This window comes from Pristiophorus japonicus, chromosome 1 (assembly GCF_044704955.1).
Source record: "Pristiophorus japonicus isolate sPriJap1 chromosome 1, sPriJap1.hap1, whole genome shotgun sequence".
Classification (NCBI taxonomy): domain Eukaryota; kingdom Metazoa; phylum Chordata; class Chondrichthyes; family Pristiophoridae; genus Pristiophorus; species Pristiophorus japonicus.
In genome coordinates, this window is record NC_091977.1 from 146,886,659 (window position 1) to 146,908,621 (window position 21,963).

Consider the following 21,963-nt stretch of genomic DNA (forward strand, 5'->3'; position numbering starts at 1 on the left):
CCAATGTCAGAGGGGGAGTGTTTGCTAGTGCTGTTAGGGAGGGGTTAAACTAAAATGGCAGGGGGATGGGAACCTATGCAGGGAGAGAGAGGGAAGTAGAATGGGGTCAGAAGCAAAAGATGGAAAGAAGAAAAGTAAAAGTGGAGGGCAGAGAAACCCAAGGCAAAAAGCAAAAAGGGCCACATTACAATTCAATTCTAAAGGGGCAAAGTGTGTTAAAAAGACAAGCCTGAAGGCTCTGCTCCTCAGTGTGAGGAGTATTCGGAATAAGGTGGAGAAGGCAAATGGAATGTTGGCCTTCATTGCAAGAGGGATGGAGTACAAAAGCAGGGAGGTCCTGCTGCAAACGTACAGGGTATTGGTGAGGCCGCAACTGGAGTACTGCGTGCAGTTTTGGTCACCTTACTTAAGGAAGGATATACTAGCTTTGGAAGGGGTACAGAGACGATTCACTAGGCTGATTCCGGAGATGAGGGGGTTACCTTATGATGGTAGATTGAGTAGACTGGGTCTTTACTCAATGGAGTTCAGAAGGATGAGGGGTGATCTTATAGAAACATTTAAAATAATGAAAGGGATAGACAGGATAGAGACAGAGAGGTTGTTTCCACTGGTCGGGGAGACTAGAACTAGGGGGCACAGCCTCAAAATACGGGGGAGCCAATTTAAAACCGAGTTGAGAAGGAATTTCTTCTCCCAGAGGGTTGTGAATCTGTGGAATTCTCTGCCCAAGGAAGCAGTTGAGGCTAGCTCATTGAATATATTCAAATCACAGATAGATAGATTTTTAACCAATAAGGGAATTAAGGGTTATGGGGAGCGGGCGGGTAAGTGGAGCTGAGTCCACGGCCAGATCAGCCGTGATCTTGTTGGGTGGCGGAGCAGGCTCGAGGGGCTAGATGGCCTACTCCTGTTCCTAATTCTTATGTTCTTATGTTCTTATTAATGTTGGGAAAGTCCAGAACCAGGGGTCACAGTCTACGGATGAGGGGTGGGCCATTTGGGACCGAGATGAGGGGGGACTTCTTCACCCAGAGAGTGGTGAGCCTGTGGAGTTCTCTGCCACGGAGGGTTGTTGAGGCCAGTTCACTAGATGTATTCAAGAAGGAGTTAGATGTCGTCCTCACTACTAGGGGGATCAAGGGGTATGGCGAGAAAGCAGAAATGGGGTACTGAAGTTGCATGTTCAGCCATGAACTCATTGAATGGCGGTGCAGGCTCGAAGGGCCAAATGGCCTACTCCTGCACCTATTTTCTATGTTTCTATGTTTCTATAATTAACTGCACAGATAGCAGTTAATGGGTATGATGTAATTGGCATCACGGAGACATGGCTGCAGGGTGACCAAGGCTGGGAACTCAACATCCGGGGTATTCAACATTTAGGAAGGATAGACAGAAAGGAAAAGGAGGTAGGGTGGCATTGCTCGTTCAAGAGGAAATTAATGCAATAATAAGGAAGGACATTAGCTTGGATGATGTGGAATCGGTATGGGTGGAGCTATGGAATACCAAAGGGCAGAAAACGCTAGTGGGAGTTGTGTACAGACCACCAAACAGTAGTAGTGAGGTTGGGGACAGCATCAAATAAAAATTAGGGATGCGTGCAATAAAGGTACAGCAGTTATCATGGGCGACTTTAATCTACATATTGATTGAGCCAACCAAACTGGTAGCAATGCGGTGGAGGAGGATTTCCTGGAGTGTATTAGGGATGGTTTTCTAGACCAATATGTCAAAGAACCAACTAGAGGGCTGACCATCCTAGTCTGGGTGATGTGTAATGAGAAAGGGCTAATTAGCAATCTTGTTGTGTGAGACCCCTTGGGGAAGAGTGACCATAATATGGTAGAATTCTTGATTAAGATGGAGAGCGACACAGTTAATTCAGAGACTAGTGTCCTGAACTTAAGGAAAGGTAACTTTGATGATATGAAACGTGAATTGGCTAGAATAGACTGGCGAGTGATACTTAAATGGTTGACGGTGGATAGGCAATGGCAAACATTTAAAGATCACATGGATGAACTTCAACAATTGTACATCCCTGACTGGAGTAAAAATAAAACGGGGAAGGTGGCTCAACCGAGACTAACAAGGGAAATTAAGGATACTGTTAAATCCAAGGACGAGGCATATTAATTGGCCAGAAAAAGCAGCAAACCTGAGGACTGGGAGAAATTTGTAATACAGCAGAGGAAGTCAAAGGGTTTAATTAGCAGGGGGAAAATAGAGTATGAGAGGAAGTTTGCTGGGAACATAAAAACTGACTGCAAAAGCTTCTATAGATATGTGAAGAAAAAAAGATTGGTGAAAACAAACATAGGTCCCTTGATTTCAGATTTAGGTGAATTTATAATGGGGAACAAAGAAATAGCGGACCAGTTAAACAAATACTTTGGTTCTGTCTTCACGAAGGAAGACACAAATAACCTTCTGGAAATACTAGGGGACCGAGGGTCTAGTTGAGAAGGAGGAACTGAAGGAAATCCTTATTAGGCGGGAAATTGTGTTCGGGAAATTGATGGGACTGAAGGCCGATAAATCCCTGGGGCCTGATAGTCTGCATCCCAGAGTACTTAAGGAAGTAGCCCTAGAAATAGTGGATGCATTGGTGATCATTTTCCAACAGTCTATCGACTCTGGATCAGTTCCTATGGACTAGAGGGTAGCTAATGTAACACCACTTTTTCAGAAAGGAGGGAGAGAGAAAACAGATAATTATAGACTGGTTAGCCTGACATCAGTAATGGGAAAAATGTTGGAATCAATTATTAAAGATGAAATAGCAGCATATTTGGAAAGCAGTGATGGGATCGGTCCAAGTCAGCATGGATTTATGAAAGGGAAATCCTGCTTGACAAATCTTCTAGAATTTTTTGATGATGTAACTGGTAGAATGGACAAGGGAGAACCAGTGGATGTGGTGTATTTGGACTTTCTAAAGACTTTTGACAAGGTACCACACAAGAGATTGGTGTGCACAATTAAAGCACATGGTATTGGCGTGGGTAGAGCACTGGTTGGCAGACAGGAAGCAGAGAGTCGGGATAAACTGGTCCTTTCAGAATGGCAGGCAATGACTAGTGGGACCCCAGCTACTTACAATATACATTAATGATTTGGATGAGGGAATTGAGTGTAATATCTCCAAGTTTGCAGATGACTACTAAGCTGGGTGGCGGTGTGAGCTGTGAGGAGGACACTAAAAGGCTGCAGGGTGACTTGGACAGGTTAGGTGAGTGGCAAACATATGGCCGATGCAGAATGTGAGGTTATCCACTTTGGGGGCAAAAACACAAAGGCAGAATATTATCTGAATGGCGGCAGGTTAGGAAAAGGGGAGGTGCAATGAGACCTGGGTATCATGGTTCATCAGTTATTGAAAGTTGGCATGCAGGTACAGCAGGCCGTGAAGGCGGCAAATGGCATGTTGACCTGCATAGCAAGGGGATTTGAGTATAGGAGCAGGGAGTCTGACTGCAGTTGTACAGGGCCTTAGTGAGGCCTCACCTGGAATATTGTATTCAGTTTTGGTCTCCTAATCTGAGGAAGGACGTTGTTATGTATTGCTCTGGCACAATAAATGTATGATAAGTACAATGGTGCACCACAGAGGGCGCTGTAGTGGGAGACCTGAAAGTACCTGCACGAGGCAGTATAAAGGGCTGTCCACCACACCTGTGAGGCACTCTCGAGCTGTTCAATAAAGCACTAAGGTCACAGCAGTTCGATCAACACCAGACCGTGTGGAGTCAGTGATTTGTGTGCTACATACACCACATTGGCGACAAGGAAGCAGGTGAACTCCACGCAACCATGGCTACTCTGGGCTCGCTAAAGGATTTTACCGTGGGCAATGATTGGCAGGCCTTTACGGAAAGGCTCGAGTACTACTTCACAGCAAACGACCTGACGGAGGATACGGATGCAATGAGAGATAAGCGTCAGGCGATATTGCTTTCCAGTTGTGGAGATGAGGTTTACTGTCTCATCAGGGATTTGCTGGCACTCGGGAGCACCAGGGACAAGTCATATGAGGAGTTGATCGCACTCATTCGTGACCAGTTGAAACTGAAGGAGAGCATCCTCTCGGCCAGATACAAATTTTACCATCACGGCAGACCCGAGGGCCAGGATGTCACCAAATATGCTGCAGACCTCAGGAGACTCGCGGCGCCGTGTGATTTTGGCGCACACCTTGACGAGGCTTTGCGGGACGTTTTCGTTATGGGGATTGGCCACGAGGGCCTCCTTCACAAGCTGCTAACCACGGAACCCACAGTCACCCTGACAAAGGCCATCACCATCAGCCGGGCATATATGACCTCGACTTGCAGCACCAAGCAAATGATCCACACGGTCTCAAACCCAGCAGGCACTACCCACAGGATAGCGCCCACCACAGACAAAACTGCAGAATGTGGGTCTGCCCAGGGCAGAGAGCATGGACCTCGGGGTCCTCGAACTCCGAGTCCGCTGAGGGGGGCCAATCAAGTAGCACCATGCTGGCGCTGCGGAGGAAGCCATGGGGCTCACCGGTGCAGGTTTGCGGAGTATACGAGCAATGCCTGCCACGTTAAAGGCCACCTTCAGCGTATGTGTAAAAGAAATAAGACTCACCACATGGCTGAGGAGATGGTGGATGATCCACTGTTCAGCAAGGAGCAGGCAGAAGAAGATGAGGTGTTGGGACTGTATACGTGCACCGACTATTCGCCCCCAGTGATAATGGAAGTAAAAATTGACGGAGTCCCAGTGAGTATGGCAGTGGATACAGGATCGGGTCCGTCATTGATGAGTCAGAGAACTTTTGAGAAACTGTGGGATAACCCAGCTGCACGACCCAAGCTGGCCCCGGTCACGGCAAAGCTGCGTACGTACACCGGGGAACGGATACCTGTTCTTGGCAGAGCGGATATGCAGGTATCTCAAGGGGGTGAGACACACGGTTTACCTTTGTGGGTCATTGCAGGCGATGGTCCAACGCTCCTCGGCAGAAGATGGATGGGAAAGGTCCCTGGGAGCTGGGAAGACTTCTTCATTCCTCCACGGACTGCTGCTCCCCGGGTCCCCAAAGAGCAGCGCCAATCGAGCTGAAGCTGCAGCAGTCCAGAACTCCTGCCCCCAAGCAATCCTGCAGCCTCAGCCTCCATTGATGAGCAGACCCTGGAAGAAAAAAGTTGCAGGTCAGCCTCCACCCTGGAAGAACAAGTATTGCTGAAGTGCGGGCCTAATACTGGGGTGCGGGCTGGCGGGTCACTGCGGGCAGGAAGCGGGAGGCCCGTCGAGGGCCGGCAGATCGGGGGGCCCACGCAGCAAAACAGTCAGGCGGCGGCAGAAGCTGCGATAGAGGCAGCCACGGCGGCCGCAGGAGGGGCGGCCACGGCGTGAGTAGAGGCTGCGGCGGCGGCGGGGGCGACTCGGAGTGACGTGAGGCTGGGCGGCGGATGCAGCAGCAAGAACGGAGCGACTCACTGTGACTGATCGAGTCCAGGGAGTCACTGCTGCAAGAGGGACTGATCTGGGCCATTTTGTTTTTTTCCCTTTCCCTCCTTCCTTGTTTCTTCTTTCTTCGCCAGCAAGCTCAAGATGGTGGGTGTAAAGTCCTGTCCCCTCAGTACAGATTCACACGAGGCATGTAGTGAAGTCAAGGTCACTCTGGACCTGCACCTTTATTTCACAGCTCTGGAATGCTGCACTTGCCTGAGACCTGTCCTTATATACCTGTCTCTTGCAAGTGCACCCCTAGTGGTAAGGTATGCTGCTGGTTACAGGTCATATCTTATTACAGTCATGTATAGCATGTTAGGATACTGTTATATATAATAATGTAAGATACATGACATCACCCTCCCCCAAGGTCTTATTGTCTTTATAGGTTCAGTCTCTCAGGTGATCAACGCTCTCTTGTGGAGCGTCTGAGTTGTGGTTCAGTTGTTTGCCTTGGTGTCTGTTTTTCTTTGGGTGTGGTTGCTGGTATCTCGCTTGGGCTGTCTGTTTCGATTGGTGTGATTGTTGTTGACTCGCCTGGGCTGTCTGTTGGGATTGCCCTTTCCTCAGTTTGCTCCCTCTGTCTGTCCACCAGGTGTGGTGCGAGTTCTACATTGTAGTCTGCCTCTGGTTCCGCAGTGTTGTTGGTAAATCTGCTTTTGACTTGGTCCACATGCCTCCGGCAGGTTTTGCCATTGTCCATTCGTACTACCAGTAGCCTGTTTCCTTCCTTGCCCGTTACTATCCCTGCAAGCCAGTTGGGACCCCTGCCATAGTTTAGTACAAACACTTTGTCCCCTATCTCATTCCATCTCCCTCTGGAATTTCTGTCATGGTACTCAGTCAGCTTATGGCGCTTTGCCTCAACGATTTCATGCATGTCTGGAAGGATTAATGAGAGGCTTGTTTTTAAAGTCCTTTTCATCAACAGTTGCGCGGGGGGGATCCCAGTTAGTGAGTGCGGACGTGATCTGTATGCCAGCAGCAGTCGCGGCAGGCGACCCTGCAGCGTGGGACCTTGGATTTTAAGCATGCCTTGTTTAATGATTTGCACTGCTCTCTCCGCCTGGCCGTTGGAGGCCGGCTTGAACGGTGCCAGCTTGACATGGTTTATGCCGTGGTCAATTATAAAGTCTTGGAATTCTGCGCTGGTGAAGCACGGACCATTGTCACTGACCAATATGTCAGGGATTCCGTGTGTTGCAAACATGGTTGCGAGGCTCTCCACAGTGGTGGAGGTTGTGCTCGAGTTTAAAATGGTGCATTCGATCCACTTTGAAAATGCATCTACAACTACGAGGAACATTTTGCCCATGAATGGGCCCGCATAGTCTACGTGCACCCGCGACCACGGTTTGGTAGGCCAGGGCCAGGGGTTCAGTGGAGCCTCCCTGAGAGCATTGCTGAGTTGGGCACAAATGGTGCACCTTCGGACGCAGAGCTCCAAGTCCGCGTCAATACCAGACCACCAGACGTGGGATCTCGCTGTGGCCTTCATGAGAATGATCCCCGGGTGCTCGCAGTGGAGCTCCCGGACAAATGCCTCTCTGCCTCGCAGAGGCATGGCTACTCAGCTGCCCCACATCAGGCAGTCTGTTTGTAGTGATAGCTCATGCATGCGCCTGTGAAAGGGTTTTAATTCCTCGGGGCAGGCATTGCGAGCCTCTGCCCAGTCACAGGTTAAGACACATCTTTTTACTAAAGATAATGTGGGGTCGCTGGCCGTCCAGGCTCTGATTTGGCGAACCGTCATGGGCAAACCTGTGGACTCACAGTCCTGTTCATCAGACCCTTCTGTGGTCGCCAAGGGTAGCCTGCTGAGTGCGTCGGCACAGTTGTCTGTGCCTGGTCTGTGCCTTATTGTGCAGTCGTAGGACGCCAGCATGAGTGCCCACCGTTGAATTTGCGCCGAGGCGTTGGCGTTTATTGCCTTGCCCTTGGATAGGAGGGACGTGAGGGGCTTGTGGTCGGTTTCTAATGCGAATTTGGCCCCGAAAAGGTATTGGTGCATCTTTTTGACACCGTACACACACGCGAGCGCCTCCTTCTCTACCATTCCGTAGCCGCGCTCCGCCCGCGAAAGTGACCTGGAGGCATAAGCTATGGGTTGTAATTTGCCCGCACTATTGACATGTTGCAAAACGCACCCGACCCCATATGTTGACGCATCGCATGTGAGAACTAGCTTTTTACCTGGGTCAAAGAAAGTCAAAACACTGTTGGAACACAGAAGGTTGTGTGCCTTATTGAAGGCGCGTTCCTGGACATCCCCCCAAAACCAATCGCACCCCTTTCTGAGCAACACGTGGAGAGGCTCCAGCAGCATGCTTAAGTTCTGCATAAAGTTCCCAAACTAATTGAGTAGCCCAAGAAAGGCAAGCAGTTCTGAGACATTCCAGGGCCTGGGTGCCAGGCGAATTGCTTCTGTTTTGGACTCTGTTAGGCGGATTCCATCAGCGGCAATCCTTCTGCCCAAAAATTCAACCTCGGGTGCGAGAAACAGTCACTTGGATTTCTTGACCCGTAGGCCTACCCGATCCAACCCCTTTAGTACTTCCTCCAAATTACGGAGATGGAAGTTGGTGTCCCTGCCTGTAATAAGTATGTCATCTTGAAATACAACTGTCCCTGGGATGGACTTGAGCAGACTCTCCATGTTACGCTGGAATATGGCAGCTGCCGACCTGATGCCGAATGGGCATCGATTGTACATGAAAAGGCCTCGATGTGTGTTGATTGTGGTGAGTAGCTTGGATTCCTCGGTCAATTCTTGCGTCATATACGCAGATGTGAGGTCTAATTTTGAGAAAAGTTTACCTCCAGCCAATGTGGCAAATAAGTCCTCCGCTCTGGGCAGCGGGTACTGGTCCTGTCGGGAGACTCCTGTTTATGGTAGATTTGTCGTCCCCACAGATTCGTACGGATCCATCAAGCTTCATGACTGGGATGATGGGACTTGCCCAGTCGCTAAATTCCACAGGTGACATAATGCCTTCCCGCAGAAGCCTGTCTAGTTCGTGTTCAATCTTTTCCCTCATCACATAGGGTACAGCTTTGGCCTTGTGATGGACCGGTCTAGCATTCTCTGTGATGTAGATTTTGACTTTGGCCCCTTTGAAAGTGCCCACACCTGGCTGAAAGAGATGTTCAAATCGCTTTATAACTGTTGAGCAGGAGGTCCGTTCCTCTAATGACATGGCATGGACATCATCCCATTTCTAGTTTAGTTTTGCCAGCCAGCTTCTCCCCAGCAGTGCTGGGGGGTCTCCGGGGTCAATCCACAGGTCAATCCACAGGTCAATCCACAGGTTCACTGTCCCTTTGTGTGTGACAGAGAGCATAGCGCTGCCGACGACTGGTACGATTTCTTTGGTATCGGTCCTTAGTGTGGTGTCGACCGTTGTGAGTTTTGGTCTGTCTCTTTTATGCGGCCACAGTTGTTCAAATTGTTGAGCGCCCATGAGAGATTGACTCGTTCCCGTATCCAGCTCCATGTTGTCAGATATCCCGTTGAGTAGGAACCTCATCATTATAGGAGTTGTCTTGTTGTAGGAGCAGCGGCCATTGATTGTGTTGACCCGCTGTACATCGGTGTCCCAGGTACTGTCCCCACCATCTTCTGGTCCGCTTTCTGACCCATCCGATTTGCATACCAGCTGAGCTGCCGTTTTTTTGCACATGCGGGCCAAATGCCCTGTATATTCATAATTTCTGCAAACAGCCTGCTGAAATCGACATCTCCTTGATGAGTGCCCACCCCCACACCTCCAGCACAGACCTGTTCTATTGTTCAAAGTGTTCCCAAAGAATGAGCTGCGTCTGGCTGATCTCTCTTGAGCTTCTCTCAGTTTGTAGTTGATTGATCGCATTGTGGGTTGATGTGATGTGAACGGCAGTTCCTGTGGCCCTTGATGGCTTCTGCCTGCTATCGAGAGCCTGTTCTCCCGGTTTTGTCTGTGTGTGGGGGTAGCAGCTTGTTTAGTGCTGTGAACTTCTTGTTCCAATATTTCGTTCGTTGTCGTACCTGCATTGTAAATCAACCTCGTTTCTTCTTCCCCTACCAAGAATGTCTGCGCAACCAGTGCTGCTGCCTCTAAGGTCATGTTCTTGGTCTCTATGAGATTTCGGAATGTGCTTGCGTGGCCTAATCCTTCAATGAAAAAGTCTCTCAGCATTTCTCTCCTCAGTTCATCGGAGAACTCACATAAGCTAGCCAACCTCCGAAGTTCCGCCACGAAGTCGGGTATGCTCTGGCCCACACAGCGTCTGTAGTTGTAGAACCTATGTCTGGCCATGTGTAGGCTGCTCACTGGCTTCAAGTGGTCTCTTACCAGTGTGCTCAATTCTTCAAATGACTTGCTTGCTGGTTTCTCGGGTACCAACAGATCCTTCATTAAATCGTATGTTTTCGAGCCACAGCTGGTCAAGAGATGGGCTCTTCTCTTGTCTGCCTTATCGTCACCTAACCAGTCTTTGGTTACAAAGCTTTGCTGGAGCCTTTCTATAAAGTCCTCCCAATTGTCTCCCGCATTGTACTTTTCATCTGACCCGTTGTTCGCCATTCTGTGGATTCTGTAATCCCGTAACCCGTCGCCACTGTAAAGTCCTGTCCCCTCAGTACAGATTCACACGAGGCATGTAGTGAAGTCAAGGTCACTCTGGATCTGCATATTTATTTCACAGCTCTGGAATGCTGCACTTGCCTGAGACCTGTCCTTATATACCTGTCTCTTGCAAGTGCACCCTTGGTGGTAAGGTATGCTGGTGGTTACAGGTCATATCTTATTACAGTCATGTATAGCATGTTAGGATACTGTTATATATAATAATGTAAGATACATGACATCGGGGAGCCTTGTGGCAATGGAGACAAAGGCCAGCAGAACACCTAAGATGGCAGCGGCCAAAGGAAGCCTTGTGGGAGCCACAAGATCGCGTCTTAAAAGGGAAATGCTCCTGGGAGTCTTAAAAGGGCCTCACACCACTGCGGTCCCCACATAAAGACTTTTAGACTTTTGTAAAGCTAGAGCGAATCTAAGTGTGCTATGTGAATGTAGGATGATGGATTTATGACAAGAATTAATATTTTAATGCAGGGTGTCACTGTGTTTAAAATAATGGACATGAATTGCAAATTAAGACAAGAGTTGATATTTCAATGCTGAATGGTCACTGTGTTTAAATTCAGGAACGCAGATCCGTGACCAACATCACCAATGGGCTAATGCGTTTTTCGATTTAGGGGATTCAAGTAAAGGCTTTTTGAACTGCGGGGGGGAAATGGTGTTATGTATTGCTCTGGCACAATAAATGTATGATAAGTACAATGGTGCACCACAGAGAGCGCTGTGGTGGGAGACCTGAAAGTACCTGCACGAGGCAGTATAAAAGGCTGCCCACCACACCTGTGGGGCACTCTGGAGATGTTCAATAAAGGACTAAGGTCACAGCAGTTAGATCAACACCAGACCGTGTGGAGTCAGTGATTTGTGTGCTGCATACACCACAGATGTTCTTGCTATTGAGGGAGTGCAGCGAAGGTTCACCAGACTGATTCCCGGGATGGCTGGACTGACATATGAGGAGAGACTGGATCAACTGGGCCTTTATACACTGGAGTTTAGAAGCATGAGAGGGGATCTCATAGAAACATATAAGATTCTGACTGGACTGGACTGGACAGGTTAGATGCGGGAAGAATGTTTCCGATGTAACTTTGAAGGGTAACTTTCCGAAGGGTAACTTTGAAGGTATGAGGCGTCAATTGGCTAGGATAGATTGGCGAATTATACTTAAGGGGTTGACTGTGGATGGGCAATGGCAGACATTTAGAGACCGCATGGATGAACTACAACAATTGTACATTCCTGTCTGGCGTAAAAAATAAAAAAGGGAAGGTGGCTCAACCGTGGCTATCAAGGGAAATCAGAGATAGTATTAAAGCCAAGGAAGTGGCATACAAATTGGCTAGAAATAGCAGTGAACCCGGGGACTGGGAGAAATTTAGAACTCAGCAGAGGAGGACAAAGGGTTTGATTAGGGCAGGGAAAATGGAGTACGAGAAGAAGCTTGCAGGGAACATTAAGACGGATTGCAAAACTTTCTATAGATATGTAAAGAGAAAAAGGTTAGTAAAGATAAACGTAGGTCCCCTACAGTCAGAATCAGGGGAAGTCATAACGGGGAACAAAGAAATGGCGGACCAATTGAACAAGTACTTTGGTTCGGTATTCATTAAGGAGGACACAAACAACCTTCCGGATATAAAAGGGGTCAGAGGGTCTAGTAAGGAGGAGGAACTGAGGGAAATCCTTATTAGTCGGGAAATTGTGTTGGGGAAATTGATGGGATTGAAGGCCGATAAATCCCCAGGGCCTGATGGACTGCATCCCAGAGTACTTAAGGAGGTGGCCTTGGAAATAGCAAATGCATTGACAGTTATTTTCAAACATTCCATAGACTCTGGATCAGTTCCTATGGAGTGGAGGGTAGCCAATGTAACCCCACTTTTTAAAAAAGGAGGGAGAGAGAAAACAGGGAATTATAGACCGGTCAGCCTGACCTCAGTAGTGGGTAAAATGATGGAATCAATTATTAAGGTTGTCATAGCAGCGCATTTGGAAAGAGGTGACATGATAGGTCCAAGTCAGCATGGATTTGTAAAAGGGAAATCATGCTTGACAAATCTTCTGGAATTTTTTGAGGATGTTTCCAGTAGAGTGGACAAAGGAGAACCAGTTGATGTGGTATATTTGGACTTTCAGAAGGCTTTCGACAAGGTCCCACACAAGAGATTAATGTGCAAAGTTAAAGCACATGGGATTGGGGGTAGTGTGCTGACATGGATTGAGAACTGGTTGTCAGACAGGAAACAGAAAGTGGGAGTAAATGGGTACTTTTCAGAATGGCAGGCAGTGACTAGTGGGGTACCGCAAGGTTCTGTGCTGGGGCCTCAGCTGTTTACACTGTACATTAATGATTTAGACGAGGGGATTAAATGTAGTATCTCCCAATTTGCAGATGACACTAAGTTGGGTGGCAGTGTGAGCTGTGAGGAGGATGCTATGAGGCTGCAGAGTGACTTGGATAGGTTAGGTGAGTGGGCAAATGCACGGCAGATGAAGTATAATGTGGATAAATGTGAGGTTATCCACTTTGGTGGTAAAAACAGAGAGACAGACTATTATCTGAATGGTGACAGATTAGGAAAAGGAGAGGTGCAACGAGACCTGGGTGTCATGGTACATCAGTCATTGAAGGTTGGCATGCAGGTACAGCAGGCGGTTAAGAAAGCAAATGGCATGTTGGCCTTCATAGCGAGGGGATTTGAGTACAGGGGCAGGGAGGTGTTGCTACAGTTGTACAGGGCCTTGGTGAGGCCACACCTGGAGTATTGTGTACAGTTTTGGTCTCCTAACTTGAGGAAGGACATTCTTGCTATTGAGGGAGTGCAGCGAAGGTTCACCAGACTGATTCCCGGGATGGTGGGACTGACCTATCAAAAAAGACTGGATCAACTGTGCTTGTATTCACTGGAGTTCAGAAGAATGAGAGGGGACCTCATCGAAACGTTTAAAATTCTGACGGGTTTAGACAGGTTGGATGCAGGAAGAATGTTCCCAATGTTGGGGAAGTCCAGAACCAGGGGTCACAGTCTAACGTTAAGGGGTAAGCCATTTAGGACCGAGATGAGGAGAAACTTCTTCACCCAGAGAGTGGTGAACCTGTGGAATTCTCTACCACAGAAAGTAGTTGAGGCCAATTCACTAAATATATTCAAAAGGGAGTTAGATGAAGTCCTTACTACAAGGGGGATCAAGGGGTATGGCGAGAAAGCAGGAAGGGGGTACTGAATTTGCATGTTCAGCCATGAACTCATTGAATGGCGGTGCAGGCTAGAAGGGCCGAATGGCCTACTCCTGCACCTATTTTCTATGTTTCTATGTTTCTATGATGTTGGGGAAGTCCAGAACCAGAGGACACAGTCTTAGGATAAGGGGCAGGCCATTTAGGACTGAGATGAGGAGAAACTTCTTCACTCAGAGAGTTGTTAACCTGTGGAATTCCCTACCTCAGAGAGTTGTTGATGTCAGTTCATTGGATATATTCAAGAGGGAGTTAGATATGGCCTTTACGGCTAAAGGGATCAAGGGTTATGGAGAGAAAGCAGGAAAGGGGTATTGAGGTGAATGTTCAGCAATGATCTTATTGAATGGTGGTGCAGGCTCGAAGGACCGAATGACCTGCTCCTGCATCTATTTTCCATGTTTCTATGTTTCTATGTTTCTATGTTTCTTTGGGCACTAGAGCCAAGGTCGAGGGTGCAACACTGCTGGCAGTGAATCCTCCTTAATCTGGTCCCACATTGTTCTTTCTGGAGGGCCTCATGGCCCTTGTGGGTAGAGGAACTCTCTTGCAGTGTTGATTCCCCTGCACTAAGCTGGAGTGCTATGTGCATGATCCTGGGTGCCCTTCGCTGGTTTGCTGAGCCATTTGTATTAGTGCTGAAGCACTTTTCCCATCATTTTAGGTGCAGAAGGGAATCTAGCTTTAAGAGCTGAAGACTGACGTTTAGGAATTCTATTTAATGTAAAGATTTTTAGAAGGCATTTGAGCTTTAAGGACTATAAACTGCATGTTTTTAAACAATTTTTATTTTTTTCATTTTAGAAGGCAGTTCCCTTTAAGAGACCACACTGCTTTCTAAAATTACAGCCTTGCTTTAAGGGAAGGTTGTTCTTGCTGCAATTATGCTACGGCCACTCTACATTGAGCTTCTTGCTGGGGTTACCACCAGGAGAACCTGCCTTGCACAATGAGTTTGTCGCTTGTCCAATATTAATTTGCAACCAGCACCAATTTAGCGGTCCTGCCAGCGCCATCAATACCAGCGGTTGTTAACTCTGGCCTGCGGTGGCACCGGCATCAATTTTTAGCCACTATTTCCTTTCATCTGCCCACCTAACAGGTGCAAAAAAAATTATCAAAATGTGTGGGGCACTTCTGTGTCGTACAAGCATATATGATTTTATAAATTGAGAGATTACTTTGTGATAATAATTGGCATATCATGAGTTATTGCCAACTTCACAAGAGTAAATTTATTAAATTTTTTCTGAAGCACAACAAAGTCATGGCCAAAGAAAATTCCAATGAGGACAGATGTGTTATGAACTGGCCCTCATGTTTACCGAGTACAGAAGGACCTGAACATTTTGTACTGAAATTCCAAAAAGTGACTCAGAGCTTTAACATATCCAGTACATGTTCCAGTTATAACATAAATTGTACTCAATCATTCAGGAATAACAAATTTGTACCAGAGCATTTATTGCCATCTCATGAAAAACATTAAATATGGGGTTATGAAACTAGGGAATTTGTAACGTGGTTAACCTTGTTTTATATTTTAACTCGTACTCTGCCAAATGAGATTTTATTATATCTTACATGTCAATGATATTTATGTTCGTAGTCCGACAGGAAAGTAGACCTATGCAAGTTGCCTCTACTTAATCACATGAAAAACAAAGGGGCCAAAATTGCCTCACGACCGAAAGGGGGCGCACCAACCGATCTTGAAGATTTTTCTCTGCCCCAATCCATGAGCGAAATTCAGCTCTGTGATTACTTTGTCCAGTCGGGACGGTGTTTGGGACGGCTGCGGGGTGGAATTACTCTTGGACGTCGCTCGGCTTCATCAGCGCCACGCTGATGACATCAGTCACGTTGATGCGTCACAACATCCCTCCTCTTCAGTTAAAGGGGAGGGCCACTGCAAACTGCAGTAGTTTACTTTGAGCCACAGAGCCACCAGGGATGGTTTCTGCTGGGCCAGTGGCTCGGTACCGAAGAGTGGGTGCTGGGTACCTGGCCAAACCCACGGGCACCATTGCCGCTCGGAGTCGGCCGACAATTAAAATAAAATGGCAGAGCGTCCTCCCAGTTCAGGGCGGTCGTGCTGCCCAGCCACACAAAGCTACCCGCGAGGAAAAGCTGTCGGAGGCACTAAGCGGCGGCCGATTCGCTCCTGTGGGGCAATTTCCCACTCGGGGCGGAAAGGGATCGCTGTCGGTCAGTGGGGAGTCGGCGCTTGCCCGACAGGTGATGAGCACTACTGGAAAACAAATAGAGGGCAATTTCATAAATGTTGGTGACACCGCGCTGACTAGGTGGTGAGTCCTGACCGACCGTAGCCATCTCTTTGAGGCGATCATGGTTCTTGAAGGGTCTATATCAGCCCCAAAGGCTCTTGAAGGAAACACACAATAAAAATCCACAAATCACTATAATATATGTTTTTCTTAATTTATTCATTCAAGGGATATGGGTATCGCTGGCAAAGCCAGCATTTATTGCCCATCCCTAATTGCCCTTAAGAAGGTGTTGGTGAGCCGTGTGGTGAAGGTATTAGTGCTATTAGGTAGGGAGTTCCAGGATTTTGAGCCAACAACGAATAAGAACAGTGATATCTTTCCAAGTGTGACTTGGAGGAACTTGAAGGTGATGGTGTTCCCATGCGCCTGATACCCTTGTCCTTCTAGGTGATAGAGGTTGCAGGTTTGGGAGGTGCTGTCGAAGAAGCCTTGGCGAGTTGCTGTAGTGCATCTTGTAGATGGTACACACTGCAGCCACATTGTATCAGTGGTGGAGGGAGTGAATGTTTACGGTGGTGCATGGGGTAGCGATCAAGCAAACAGCATTTCCCTGGATGGTGTCAAGCTTTTTAAGTGTTGTGGGAGCTGCACTCATCCAGGTAAGAGTATTCCATCACACTCCTGATGTGAGCCTTGTAGGTTGTGGAAAGACTTTGGGAACTCAGTAGGGGTGTCACTCACCACAGAATGTGTTTGTAAAGGGCAGAACTGCCCAAACATTTTTATAATTTTTAAAAATAAAGTGCTTGGAATGAGCCTTTGCTTTTCTTACTCCTGTTATGAGGGCAGATGAAAAGAAGTAGGAGCTAAAAATTGGAAGGAGCTAAAAATTTATTTAACAATAGCAACCAGGATGTTGATGGTGGGGGACTCGACAATGCTAATGCCATTGAATGTTATGGGAAGGTGGTTAGACTCTCGCTTGTTGGAGATAGTCATTGCCTGGCAGTTGTGTGATGCAAACATTACTTGCTACTTATCAGCCCAAGCCTGGATGCTGTTCAGGTCTTGCTACATGTGGGCATGGACTGCTTCATTATCTGAGGAATTGCAAATGGAACTGAACACTGTGCAATCATCAGCGAACATTCCCACTTCTGACCTTATGATGGAGGGAAGGTCATAGAATAGTTAGAGAACTGAAGGTTGCCATTCGGCCTGTCGAGCCCATGCCGGAATTGATGAAGCAGCTGAAGATGATTGGGCCTAGGACACTCCCCTAAGGAACTCCTCCAGCGATGTCTTGGGGCTGAGATGATTGGCCTCCAATAACCTCAACCATCTTCCATTGAGCTAGGTATGACTCCAGTCAGTGGAAAGTTTTTGCCTGATCTCCATTGACTTCAATTTTACTAGGGATCCTTGGTGCCACACTTGGTCAAATGCTGCGTTGATGTCAAGGGCAGTCACTCTCACCTCACATCTGAAATTCAGCTCATTTGTCGATGTTTGGACCAAGGCTGTAATGAGGTGTGGAGTCAAGTGGTCCTGGCAGAACCTAAACTGAGCATCGGTGAGCAGGTTATTGGTGAATAAGTGGTGTTTGATATCATTGTCAACAACACTTACCATCCCTTGACTGATTGAGAGTTGGTTGTTTGTACGTAAATGGAGAGGTAATTGACTGGATTGGATTTGTGCTGCTTTGTGTGGAGAATGCATACCTGGGCAATTTTCCACTTTGTCGGATAAATGCCAGCTCTGAACAGCTTGGCTAGAGGCACGACTAGTCCTGGAGCATAAGTCTTCAGCACTATAACCAGGATGTTGTTGCGGCCCATAGCCTTTTCTGTGCCCAGTGTGCTCATCTGTTTCTTGATATCATGTGGAGTGAATAGAATTGGCCGACGACTGGCTTCTGTGATGGTGGGGACTCTGGAGGAAGCTGATATGGATCATCCACTCGGTACTTCTGGCTGAAGATGGTTGTGAACACTTCAACTTTGTCTTTTGCACTCACTGCTGGGCTCCGCCATCATTGAGGCTGGGGATGTTCATGGAACTTCCTTCTCCCGTTACTTATTTAATTGTTCTTCCTAAGTCAATCCCCTCATCTCCGGAATCAACCGAATGAACCTTCTCTGAACTGCCTCCAATGAAAGTATATCCCTCCGTAAATATGGAGAGCAAAATTGGGTGCAGTACTCCAGGTGTGGCCGCACCAATGCCCTGTACAGTTATAGCAGGACTTCTCTGCTTTTATACTCTATCCCCCTTGCAATAAAGGCCAACATTCCATTTGCCTTCTTGATTACTTGCTGTATCTACATACTAACTTTTTGAGTTTCATACACAAGGACCCCCAGGTCCCACTTGTTATGTATGAAGAAAGAGTCAGACTGAATACTGTGAGCTCAAAGTAAAGTGTGACCTTAGTCTTTTATTGCAGGGATTCTGCATAAACTATTTGAATGTTTTTGATTCCACAGAAATATTCTAATCATATCCTGGTGTCAAAAAGTAAACTGAGGAAAGAACAAAAAACAGAAAAATAAGACAGAAAACCTTTAAAAACCAGCATTAAAATGCCATTGAAAAACAAAAAAATCATAATAAATGTCTTTTCAAGAGTTTCTTTACATATGGAGCATCACTTTGTGGCCATTACATGAGCAAACTGAGGGAACAGGTGAATCCCGTTGTAAATGGCAGAAAATTGCATGCGCTCCAATTAATATACATATAGCACTTATTTATATATTAAATGACAGCAACATATGTGAGTATTAAGTTCAAGTAGGCAGCTTCTATTGAGAACCAGGTAGGATTGCTTGGTACAGGTACAATATCCCGAATCCAGAATTCTAAAAACCGGAATTGTTCGGAAACCAGACATTTTGCAGATTGCAAAAGGAGACGTCCGGAATCCGGAAATATTTTCCAAAAACCGGCCATTTTTAAAAAATGGTGCATGATGCAAGGAGTTGTCCGGAATCCAGAAATATGTTCCGAAACTTGGACATTTTTTAAAACGGCGCATGATAGAAGAAATCGTCTGGAATCTGGAAATGTGTTCCTAAAACTGGATTTTAAAAAAACGGTGCATTACAGACCTGCGATTAGTCCAAGCCTTTCGGAATGCCCCACGACCCCAACCCACGTGCGACCAGAGCTGACCCGACCTAACTCACTTGTGACCTGAGCTGATCCCACCTGACCCAGGTACTCCCCTCGACCAGGCCCCATCCAAGCACTGTGGTGTTTTTTACGATTTAAAGGTTTTGTGAATTTGTGTTATTTGCCATTGCAACCATGTCAAAAAGGCCAACAGATATCCCAATGGGTAATACAGGTCGTGCAAAGAGGAAGCAAAATTCATTATCAATTGCCAAGAAAGTGGAGTTACTCCAGAGATTAGATAGAGGTGCTTCAGTGAGAAGACTGAGCGAGGTGTTGGAGTCTCCACCATTTACGATATAAAAAACAGAAAGAACAGCTCATGAAGTTTTGTGCAGAAAGTGATGTTAAGAAAGAAATGAGTAAGAGAAAAACTATGCATAAGCCTAAAAGTGATGAGTTGGATGGAGTAATAATGGAGTGGTGGTGACAGAGAAGTGAAAAGGCTCCTTTGTCTGGCCCAATGGTGATGCAACAATCCATGATATTCCACGCAGAACTGGAGAATGAAACTCCATCCAACAATCTTCAGGTTGGCTAACCAAATTTAAAAGGCGTCATGGCATCAGGCAATTGAAAGCATGTGGTGAAAAAGCCTCAGCAGATCATGAGGCGGTTGAAGGTTATATAGATGAGTTGCTGTACCTGCCATGGCGGTTTTTGATGGGACAGTGTAGAGTGAGCTTTACTCTATATCTAGTGTTTGTTGGCAACAGCAGGTCGGGGACATAAAAAGAACAGCGAGCAGCGGCCTGGAGCAGCGTGGCAGCAAACCATTGCAAGGTACAGCGCGCGCTGGTGCAGGAGGACGACGGCAGCGAAGAGGGTGGCTGGATTGGACGTCATCAAGGTCCAGGTCGGTGTTTGGAGTGTGGGCAGGTACAGCACGAGCGGTGAGGTCGGGCGAAGTAGCAGTGAGAGATCATAGAGCGCTGTGATCGGGGCCCAGGAGAGGCGTAAGTTTGGGGCCAGAAGAGACCTGGGCCCAGGGGCAGCACGGGCCAGCCCACACTACGATTGTGTGAGCACTAGGTCCGTGCAGCACAGCTGGTCGCCAATCATCTTGGTTAATCGTTGCCACTGGACCAAGACCTAGCTCTGTTAAGCCCGTGTGGTGGCTGGTGTGCACCAGCCACCACATGTTAAAAAAATCCACATACAGGCATCTTCCACCCTTCAGGATGCAGTTCAGCACCTGCATATTTGGTCCTTCATTGAAACACCTCTGAACTCATCCCTTTTTAGCGTGGAAGCAAGTCATCCTCGATATGAGGGACCATCTATGATGATGATGAGATGAGTTGGTTAAAATAATTTCTGATGAAAACCTTTCGGCTGAGTAAATCTATAATGCTGACAAGACAGCACTGTTTTGGCGCTATATAGCGAGAAAGACATTGGCAGCAGCAGAAGAATCGCAGCCAGCAGGTGTAAAAGGTGCCAAAGATAGACTGACAGTGCCAGTTTGTGCGAATGCGGCTGGGACACATAAGTGTAAGCTTATGGTCAACAGGAAAAGCCAGCGTCCAAGATGTTTCAAGGGCATGAGAGTATTCCCAGTGCATTATTATGCTAGTAAGAGAGGTGGGTAACCAGGGTCATTTTTCTGAACTGGTTTGAGAAGTATTTTGTCCCTCAGGCATGTGCTCATTGCACGGCAGCTGGCCTTGAAGAAAACTGCAAAATATTCTTGCTGCGAGACAATTGCTCAGCACATTCTGATGCCGAGCTTCTAGTAAAGGATAATGTCCAAGAAATCTATTTACCTTCCAATGTAACATCACTGGTACAGCCAATGGACCAAGGAATTTTAAGATCAATGAAGTGTCTCTACAAAAATGAATTCATGAGGTGTTTGCTTAGCACTGTGAACAGAGGCATGGGAATAAAACTATTCTCAAAAGGTTTCTCTGTGAAGGACGCCATATAGGCAACTGCGGATGCGTGGAATGAGGTAACTAGAAACACCTTGACTAATGCTTGGCATAACCTCTGGCCAGCAACTATCTTTAGTGAAGATGACGATGATGCTGTTGATGACTTTGAAGGTTTTCATGTGTCCACAGAGAAGAAAATGATTGCTGAACTTTACGAATATGCAAAAGTGAATCTGTGCGAGAATTGAATGAAGCGTTGTCACAGAGGTCATGGACATAGACAATGATGCTCCTGTTGTACATGCAGTGACAGATGAAGAAATTGTGGGCATGATTTTGCATCCAGAGGAAAAGGATGAAAGCGATGAGGAGGACGATGCTGACGTTGATAATCAAGTGGAAAAAGTGTCCATTGACAAAGCAATAAATCTTTGTCAAGAATTAATTAACACCCTAGAGCAACAAAACTTCAAAGTGAAGAGGAAATAACACAGGTGTATAAAATTCAGGAAAGATTAATGAGGAGGTCGTCGGGCGGGCCGACCCCGTTGAGGAGGTCATCAGGCGGGGCCCCGCCGAGGAGGTTGTCGGGTGGGCCCCGCTGAGGAGGTTGTCAGGTGGGCCCCGCCGAGGAGGTTGTCGGGTGGGCCCCGCCGAGGAGGTTGTCGGGTGGGCCCCGCCGAGGAGGTTGTCGGGTGGGCCCCGCCGAGGAGGTTGTCGGGTGGGCCCCGCCGAGGAGGTTGTCGGGTGGGCCCCGCCGAGGAGGTTGTCGGGTGGGCCCCGCCGAGGAGGCTGTCGGGTGGGACCCGCCGAGGAGGTTGTCGGGTGGGCCCCGCCGAGGAGGTTGTCGGGTGGGCCCCGCCGAGGAGGTTGTCGGGTAGGGCACCATCGAGGAGGGCCGGTGAGGAGGCCCCGAGGGAAGGGCAGCGGCAGGGAGGCGAGTGGGGCGAGGCGAGGCCCAAGGACAGCAGGTCCGGATTACGGAACATTTTACGGATTCCAGACGACCCTGCCACCGATCGCCCCAGAGTCTGGATTCCGGAACATTCCGGATTCCAGATTCTCTACGTATTATATTTCATACCTGAACTGTTTACCTAATAAAAACCTTTATTATATTTCATGCTTTGAGTACATTCCTTTTTATATTTTAAGTACATTTTAAACTGTACATACCTTTTCAAAGATAAATCTGGAAAAATACACAAATCGGCTCGGCCTCGAGGTTGCTGGATTCAGGCCGTCAGATTTTCTGCTCCGAAATCCGGAAATACCCGAAACTCGACCAAGGGTTTCCGGATTCGGGTCGTCGGATTGTC